Source organism: Bidens hawaiensis, unplaced genomic scaffold, assembly GCF_021521415.1.
Source record: "Bidens hawaiensis isolate Kalapana, Puna unplaced genomic scaffold, B.hawaiensis_p1.1 tig00042932_1, whole genome shotgun sequence".
NCBI lineage: Eukaryota > Viridiplantae > Streptophyta > Magnoliopsida > Asterales > Asteraceae > Bidens > Bidens hawaiensis.
This window is the reverse complement of record NW_027497603.1, coordinates 89102-98499: the sequence shown is the minus strand read 5'-3', so window position 1 is coordinate 98499 and position 9398 is coordinate 89102. Positions and strand designations below refer to the sequence as shown.

General features: G+C 33.1%; 1 pseudogene; it reads right to left on the bottom strand.

Moving 5' to 3' along the window:
• Positions 1 to 7147: 7147 nt before the first annotated feature.
• Positions 7148 to 8887, bottom strand: LOC143593932 (beta-fructofuranosidase, insoluble isoenzyme 1-like; annotated as a pseudogene).
• Between the last annotated feature and the right edge of the window lie 511 nt (positions 8888 to 9398).

Below are 9398 nucleotides of genomic sequence, written 5' to 3'. Positions count from 1 at the left end.
TCCGATTTGTTTTTTTTCGATGCCCACCAAATGCTTTGTCTTTGTTCATTATTATAACAGGAATTAACGCTGTTTCCAGCCATGGTGGAGGTGGTAGTAGCCTGCAACCCTTGGCATTGACACTGAAAAACCAAAATGAGCTATGCTACGTGTTTATTGACAGCCATGTAAGTAACATGTCTCTAGCAAAATTACTTCTTAAGAGTCTTGTCTTCGTAAAGATAGATACACTTTCTTTTTAAACTAATCACTTTAAATTCATAATTCAAGTTTTACAACTTCACAAGTTAACTATATAACTTAATCATATTATTTCTACTAAACTATTTTAATCGTGTACATTTTATGTGTATGATGCTATATATACAACCGATTAGAGTGCCATAGTTGCTTCAGATTTATGCTTCATGTCTACATATGAATGCATAGTGTTGGTAGTTACAATATGATATTGAGGGATTGTGAAAGTTTAATTTTAGGGAGTTATATTGCTTTAGATCGTCGAGTACTTTTGCTCATTATAGTTCATTTTATAGTTACAGGTTTAATGTATGACATTCTTTCAACTTTCAAACAAGGTTTTGTAATTTTTAGCTAATGAGATATTGAGATCTGATAAGTCAATTATATTAGAACTCCAAGTTATTATCAGACCCCGAAACCCATCAAAAAGTTAAATTAACACGTATATTATTAGTTGATAAGTAAACATGCAAACCATTAGGCATTTTCTCCTAGCATTGGTATTATTATCAGAAGTCAATTTGCAGTTCTTGTCTTGATCTATATTTTATTTACCCTTAAATCTTTTTATAAATTTAATTTGCAAGTATACGAATCGACTGGCTTGACATTCTTTACTCTTGAATTGGTCTTGATTAGCATATGTTAACAATCTTTGACCATTATGATTCATTATCTTAACCTTTTTGTCTAACATCAAGGAGAACTTCCCTCCGTTTGTCGTTTGACCCGGCTCGGTAAGGTAACGAATGGGTCAAAACATGTTATTTATTTGATGGGACGGACCGGGTTGGGTTTACCCTCAAAATATGTAGCGTCCATTTTTATTTAATCGGATAGGGGTTTACTGGATTTTTTCTTAAATTTTGCATAAATGATGATAGTTGAGTGAATTACAAGTTGAGATTAAAGCTTTCTGGTTATCTCAACGACTGAGAGAAAAAGTTGTTGAGGAAGTATTAGTCTCTAAACGTTTTATATTTTTGTATGTTTAGTTGTTCATCAATTAATTTGTTTAGATGAAAATGGATGAACTTTTTGGTATATATGCAGATGGGATGTGTGAGAGGAACTTCTATAGTTATAAACACTTGTGTTGAGTTTCTTTATGTTTTTTTCTACTTCGATGCTAGCATATTTTGGGGATTATTTGTGGTTCAGACTTTATCTTTAATAACTCTACCCACGCACGCTCTGTGCATTATACCGGGCAGGAGAAACAGGTGATTAGAATCTTTAACAATTCAATAACAAACACTTACATTTAGCAAAAATGTTTATGTCAAATTAATGGTTAAAAAGACTTACGTTCAGTTGCAAACCAATGAACTTAAAGAATATATAAGATTTGTTGTTATAGAGCATGACATGGTGAAGTGGAAATGATGTTAGCCTAGGTGAACTTGAAGAAAAACATGAAAAAGCAATCCATAAGACTTAAGTGTTAGGGAGACCGAAGTTCAGTTTTATTATTTTCTAGATTTTGGTGGCCCTATTTGGTGGGAAGTTTAACGAACTATTTGGCAGGAAGTTCATTTGTGTATTTTTACTCAATAGATGTACGAATATGAACAAAAAATTTGTTCCTTTATGTTCTTGAACGTTTGTTTATGTTCATTTAGTTAACAAATATAAACATAAAGGGACCAAGTGTAATTGGTATAAGTTGTGGTACTCGGGGTCTGCCATGATAAGTCCAGACCATTAAAGGCAACAATACTAAACCCAAAATCTCTTTTTTTGTTATATTATAAATGTAGGCATGTAAATGAATAGAAGGAATCGTTTGTTTAAAAAATGAAAATGTCCGTGTCCATTTATATTCATTCATTAATAAGCTAAACGAACGTAAATGAACATAATTGAACAAATATAAACAAACATATATGAACAAATGTAAACAAACACAAACATAAATGAACACTCCTCTCAATCAACGGTTAACTTCCGATTGCCACCCACCATAGTCAACCTCCTCTCTCATACATCAACCACCATCATCACCTACATCAACTGCCCCTTCTTTGTTGAATTTCATTTAAAATTTAAATGAACAATTTATGAACATAAAAGATCGTAAACGAACATAATTGAACGTAAACGAACATAAATGAACATATATGAACAAACGGACACAAACATACATAAAGGAATATAAATACACGCACACTTAAATGAACAAATATAAAACATTAAATAGATTTATTCATTCAATGTTTTTATCCAAAAACAAACATAAAAAAACATAACCAAACATAAATGGATCAAAATAGATTCAAATATATTACAATTTTCTTACAATAAATTAAATAAAATTCAGAAAAATATTAACATTAGAAAACGACGAATGTAAGAAACACCCGTAATTCGGGGGGCTAAAAGCTAGTATCTATGATATATATAATTGAAAACATAAAAATCCTATGTGTCGTGATGTGGTCGCTCCCCATTTTTTTGGAGTCATCAGGTTTGCTTGATTTTTAAATGGAGACTTCTCATGCATTTGACCCAAATTCACGGGTATGGGTCCTACCAAACCCTGATATTCCTTAAACGGGTTATAACATCTCATTAAATTAAAAATTATTCTTACCAAATTATTGATGTGAAAATCCTATAAAATAGGATATACTAAAAATTATTATATGATTTTTTTAAAAGATATTATTTATAATTAAGAAACAATTTTATAGTAAAAAAAATAAGCGTGTCTTGGATCTCTGACCAAACCCAGATAACTTTTAAACCGGGTTATAGCATCTTTGTTATTTGTGAAACCTTTTTTATCATCAAACTCTAAGCATATTATAAATTTCCTTACAATAAATAAAATTAAACTAAAAAAATAAATAAATATTAAAAACGAGTAATGTAAAACAGCCCCGTAATACGAGGGACAAAAACTAGTATATATATACAACCAAGTAAATTATATGCATTTAAATGTTTGTATCCATAATTTAAGAAATGAGGAGTCAATTACCTTGGATACAGAAAAAGTATAATAGTAAGATTTTAAAAAATAATAACAATAAATAAAAATCCTTGGTACTCAATTAAGTTGACGGAGACTTTTTTGTATATACATGTTGATTTTGGGGTTCCAACTGTTGTCTTTACCTCACTATAAAATCAACTTATTAGAATCATTACATCTACCGGTCGAACTCAAAAGCAAATTAAATTCATTAATAAATACATAACAATCTTCAACGATCCCAGCCGTCGGCGAGGCCACCACCGCACCATTTATCTTATCCAATCAAACCGCTCTGAAGTACCCCTTCCAGATATGCTCGCCGGAGGAGAATTAAATTAATTGAGGAATATTGTTTTCTTAATTATGACTTGGGTTTTCACTAGGTGTACGTAGTGTATGGAGTTTGACATCCTTACTGTTTCTTTTCTCCATCTTAAACAACTACCATGCGATGGCGCTTGACAGCGCTGCTGTTCATATCGACAAGCAAGCTTTTAGAACAGGTTATCACCTCCAGCCAGCCAAACACTGGATGAGTGGTATGCGTTTCTTATTTGTTCTTTATATCTTCGCATAAGAAAAATGTTTTGTGTTGACTAACACGACCCGTTTAACATACGAGTCGGGTTGGGTTCGGGTTGACTAACCTAACGACCCGTTATATAAAAACGGGTTGACCCGTTTAAGTAATTCAAATTAAACTTTGTATAAATTATAATTATATTTTTCTTGTCGTTTTTTCAATTTTCCATTTTCCAAATATACTTTTGCAACTTTAATCAAATTTCATGAATTTAAATAATTTTAAAAATTAGAAAATCATATTAGTCGTTTTCTCTACCGAGTCTAAATTATATCCATTTCATTCTAAAAAAAGTCTTTTAATTTTTTTTTGGTAAATGGGTCAGACGGGTCGTTTTCGGGTTGACTAACCTAACGACCCGCTATGTAAAAACGGGTTGACTCGTTTAAGTAATTCAAATTAAACTTTGTATAATTATAATTATATTCTACTAAGTTGATTTGTTTTTTAGTTATGTTATGTTATGTGTGGTGTTGTATGTAATGCACTAATGCCTTCGGGTGGGTAAGATAAGATGTAATGAAATCGATTGATAAGTAACATCCAATTAGCTTTAAACCATAAACCCTCTTTCTTTTCTCTTCTCATGGCATCTAATAATAATAATCAATCTCCTTTCATGGACTGGGATGGGATGAAGAGAGCCAGGGGGATCTAGGGTTTCAGTCAGTAATTGCTTGCAGCTAACAAACCAAAAGGTAATTCATCTTTAGGGCTTGCTAAATTATTAATGGATTCGGATTGGAATTTTTTGTTATGTATATATATGCATGGGTATAAATTTTTAAAGATTTTGACTAGTACCAGTTTTAAAGTTTTTGACCCGAAAACGACCCGTCTGACCCATTTACCAGAAAAATTAAAAGATTTTTTTATAATAAAATGGATATAAATAAGACTCGGTAGAGAAAATGAGTAATATGATTTTTTAAATTTTAAAATTAATTATATTCATGGAATTTGATTAGAAATTGCAAACGTATATTTGGAAAATGGAAAATTGAAAAACCTAACACTTTGTTCCCGAGTTTCATTTAACAAGAGAAAAGAAAGGAAAGGAATTGGAAGGGAAAAGAAAGGAAAATATGAGATGTTATTTCGTGTTCCCGAGTTTAATGAAAATGAGAGGAAAAGAAAGAAAACTAAACAGTTATGTGTTCCTGAGATTGAAAGAAAACAAAAAAAGGTTACATTTTTACTTTTATACCCTTTAGAGCAAGTGCAATTTGTAAACACACACTCAATAGTCAATACCACACAATGTGCAGAATCAGGTATTATATAAAAAAGCAGCATAAGCAAATTGGGTTTACTTGTAACTTTGTAAGACATATAAGAAGGTTTAGGTAGCATGCGATCAATCACCAATCACAGTTTACTTGTATGTGTGTTGGGTCGGTTGTTGACCCATCATCAAAACATACAGCAAACTTAAACATTAAATCTTTTGAGTAATCATTTGTTTAAAAATCTAGATTTTATTTGTTTAAAAATCGGTTGTTGACCCATCATCAAAACATGCAGCAAAAACACTAAACCAAACTGTTAGTAATGTCTCGGTTTTGGGTTTTAATTAGACAATTACAAAAAACAGTTAATAATGGTTCGGTTCACCGTTTGACCTAAAAACGTCAAAAGTGGACCGTAAGCACCCCTAAATTCATTAATTTCAAAGCAAGAATTAAGAGGATTTTTGTATTTTTTTTAACTGTGAAGCTTTAAATTTCAAGATATTAAATTCAAAAGGATAATGTATTAGCAAAGAACATTCATAGCCTCTCATTTCGTCTTTTGAATTAACAAATTTCAAGTTCTTACAAAATCAGAAGCTTAGAATTTCAAATTAACAAAGAACAAACTAAGCCTGTCGATTACCTCAAAAGTTTCTTTTATGCATACTTAATTAACTTAACCTTAAAGATGTGAAATTAGAACAAAGTGCTAGATATTAAATTCAGATTACCTAATAAAAGAGGGGTTGAGAAGCAACTGTAGTATGTGGTATGCTTGGGTCGTCGCCGGCATCGGAGTACTATGATGATGAATGACCAGCTAGGTTTTGTTTTTGGTAGAAAAAGGAGCGCAACGTATAAACTGATATCGATATGATGAGGGGCAAGATGGTAATTGAGTTTGATAAAAGCTTTTCTTCTTTCCTTTCTCTTTGATTCTTTCCAATTTTGAAGGAAAAAGAATCTTACCAGTTTCATTTCCTTTCCATTCTAAAATATCTATGAAACACCTTTTTTTTCTTAATTCTCTTCATTTTCTTTTCCTTTCTCTCTATAATTTGAACTCTGGAACAGAGTGTTAGTATTGTTTGTAATCCGTAGTCTTATTTTGAGGACTTTGACTAGTTGTTACACATCAAGGATGGTTAAAATACGAGCACTTGCATATAATGGGTCGAGATACTGTACAATAATGTCTTGACGTATGAGAGGTATGTGAGATGTACAAAAACAAAAATACTAAAACGCTCAACCAAATCCCTAAAACGCTCAGACAAAAACTAAAATGCTTAAAAACGGTTTTCGTGAAAAAAAAATGATCGATTAGCGATCCAAAACTGTTTTTTTCGATGAACCAATGATTAATTGGATAGGTACTGATGATTCCGTGATGTTAGGATGTGATTTCATGGATCGATTTCGTGAAAAAAGAGGATCCGTGTACCTATTGTATGATAAACTATTGTTGTATTGGATTTTTTGTCTACATATAATATAATATATTCAAGAAAATTTTACAACATCGACGACACTTTATTAAAAAAGGTTTAGATATTTCTTTTTTATTTTTATAACATCTCAAGACTTTTACAAAGGAATTAGTAATTTGTAGAAAAACAAGTCTGGATTTGTAAAAACTATTGCTGGGATAACAAGAAGATATTAACTAAATATTGTTGACCCATTTACTAAATTGATAATTTTGACCCATTCACTGCAAATGATAATTTTATTAAAATATATAAACGCAACAATGAGGGTATTTCTGGTATTATTTATCGACCTGTTTGTTTCCGATTTAAATTAATTTAGATATTTTTGGGTTTGAATCTGTTAATTATTTGCAGTTTTAAATTGTTTATTTTGAAAAAGAGTCGTTTCTAATGGATCATGGTTTGCTTTCTTTTTTATCGTCTTTTTGTTGCAGGTTGGTTAAAATACGGACCATCAGTACTTGTATTATGTTCTGATTTCCGGTTTTGTTATTTTATCTTATTTACAATTATGCATTTGCATTTTTTCACTTTGACCGGTTTGTTGTCAAAGTCGTATAGGTCTCACATTAAACTCAATTTTCTGTAGAAAACTCAATTTTCTGCACTTGATTTTGTAACTTTAGATGAAATTAATACATTACTCCTGACTTAAATAATGGTCCGCCCTACCATCTAAAAAACACCTCACTTCCGATGTATTAAATTCTTAACTAGAAAAGGCAACAACCATTTAATGAACCTTGACTTAAAAAGTCAAACCAGATCTCTCAGTGAAATAGGCGTCTAGTTGACATGCGCTGTCTTCATCGACCACGCCTTCAATTTTGCGACCGTTACGATCCGTTGTTAAACACATGCAAACGTGCATGCTCGTTAATTGCTTCTGTCGGATACACTCGTGATGAAATGACCATTTTTCCTCCCTCGGCAAAGGTTTCTACCACCGAGTGATCAATTAAGCTCCTAAGAGAAAGCTTCTTCGCGGTCAGATCAACATCAACAAAGCCTCCAAATGATGGCGTGTACTCATTCTTGTTCAATGAGGACCTGTTTACAATTTACAGATCATCAAAACCAATAATAGTTAAAGGCTAGCTACTTAGAAGTTAGAAGGCTTTATAGAAAGAGTGCTTACCAGGTAGCATCATAACACAAGAGAACTTTATGTTTGCCTCCTTTCATCTTGAAAATCCTAAAGAAGAAGGGCGTGTACTCTTCAAGCTTGCTAGAAGCAAGGGTGACAAGCCCAAATGCCCTTGATCTTGCAAATACTTTCTACTATATTACAACAGGAAAACTTTTCCCCATTTCTCATCATCCAACTCGGCTTTTTCCAGACTTTGAGAATCTAAATGTTACATCTATGTATGCCTGCATTCATATAATAATATTATTATAAACACAAGTAATGAAAGTACATTTCATATAAAATGATGCTGCAACTTAGATACAAACCTGCACTGCATTAATTCCTTTGATTTCAATGATATCACCTTTGCTGATATTCACACTGGTTACTTGTATCTTCTGACCCCTTAGGCTTTCCAATTCTGCAATTGGCCACTGTACCAATTGGTGTCCACTAGGGTCCAACCACACCTTACGCGGGATCAACTACATCGATCATGTAAGTTTGCCATTAGAAAAAATAAATAAATAAATAAGAGTAACATAGTAAACAATATAATTACTTGAATTCCAGGCTTTCCAGCCCATCCCTTGGCAATGCTTCACTTTTACTGCTTATCTCCTTGACCCAACCCCACAAGATCCTCCGCTTGTTGACTGGATCATAAAACGTCTTTAAAGCATAGAGGTTTCCATAATCATACCTTAGTCCAGCCCATCCATCAATTGAAGTATTATCTGGGATGTATTTATCCTTAATGAGGTTGTACCTACCAATGGTGTAATAATCAAACTTGGTTACGTCGAGGCTCGCCTTGAATACATGATTAATATCTTCCCCTACGGTTGAAGTGTCTAACCCGTCTGTTCCTTGCGATGATACTGGGTAAAAGTCCACACACTCCCACATACCAACATCCTTCGTGGAGTCTAAGGGATGTTATGACTTGGTCCAGTTGATAAAATCGCGGCTTCTGTACAAGTATGCAACGCCTCTAGAGTCCCTCTTACTACCAACAACAATTTTCCAATGACCTCTATTGAACCATGCAGTTGTAGGGTCTGAAAAGATGATACATTTTCGTCTATTGGTTTAATGATTGGGTTGTTGTCCGGCTTAATCCATTTTCTACCCGATACCGGCCAACTATTCCGATCCGTACTTAAGATAGACTCTAGAGGCATCGCGTACTTGTACCAAAGCCTCGATTTTATCAACTGGACCAGGTCAAAACGTCCCTTACACTCCAAGGATGTTGGTATGTGGGAGTGTGTGGACTTTTACCCAGTGTCATCGCAAGGAACAGACGGGCTAGACACTTCAACCGTAGGGGAAGAAATTAAACACGTGTTCAAGGCGAGCCAGGCGTAACCAAATTTGATTACTACACCATTGGTAGGTACAACCTCATTAAAGATATATACATCCCAGATAATACTTCAATTGATGGATGGGCTGGACTAAGGTATGAATACGGAGACCTCTATGCTTCAAAAACGTTTTACGATCCGGTCAAGAAGCGGAGGATCTTGTGGGGTTGGATAAAGGAGTTAAGCAGTAAAAGTGAAGATATTGCCAAGGGATGGGCGGGAATTCAAGTAACTATATTAATCGTTTACTATCTATGTTACTCTTATTTATTTTATTTTTTCTAATGGCAAACTTACATACATGATCGATATATGTAGTTGACGCGTAAGGTGTGGTTGGACCCTAGTGGACACCAATTGGTACA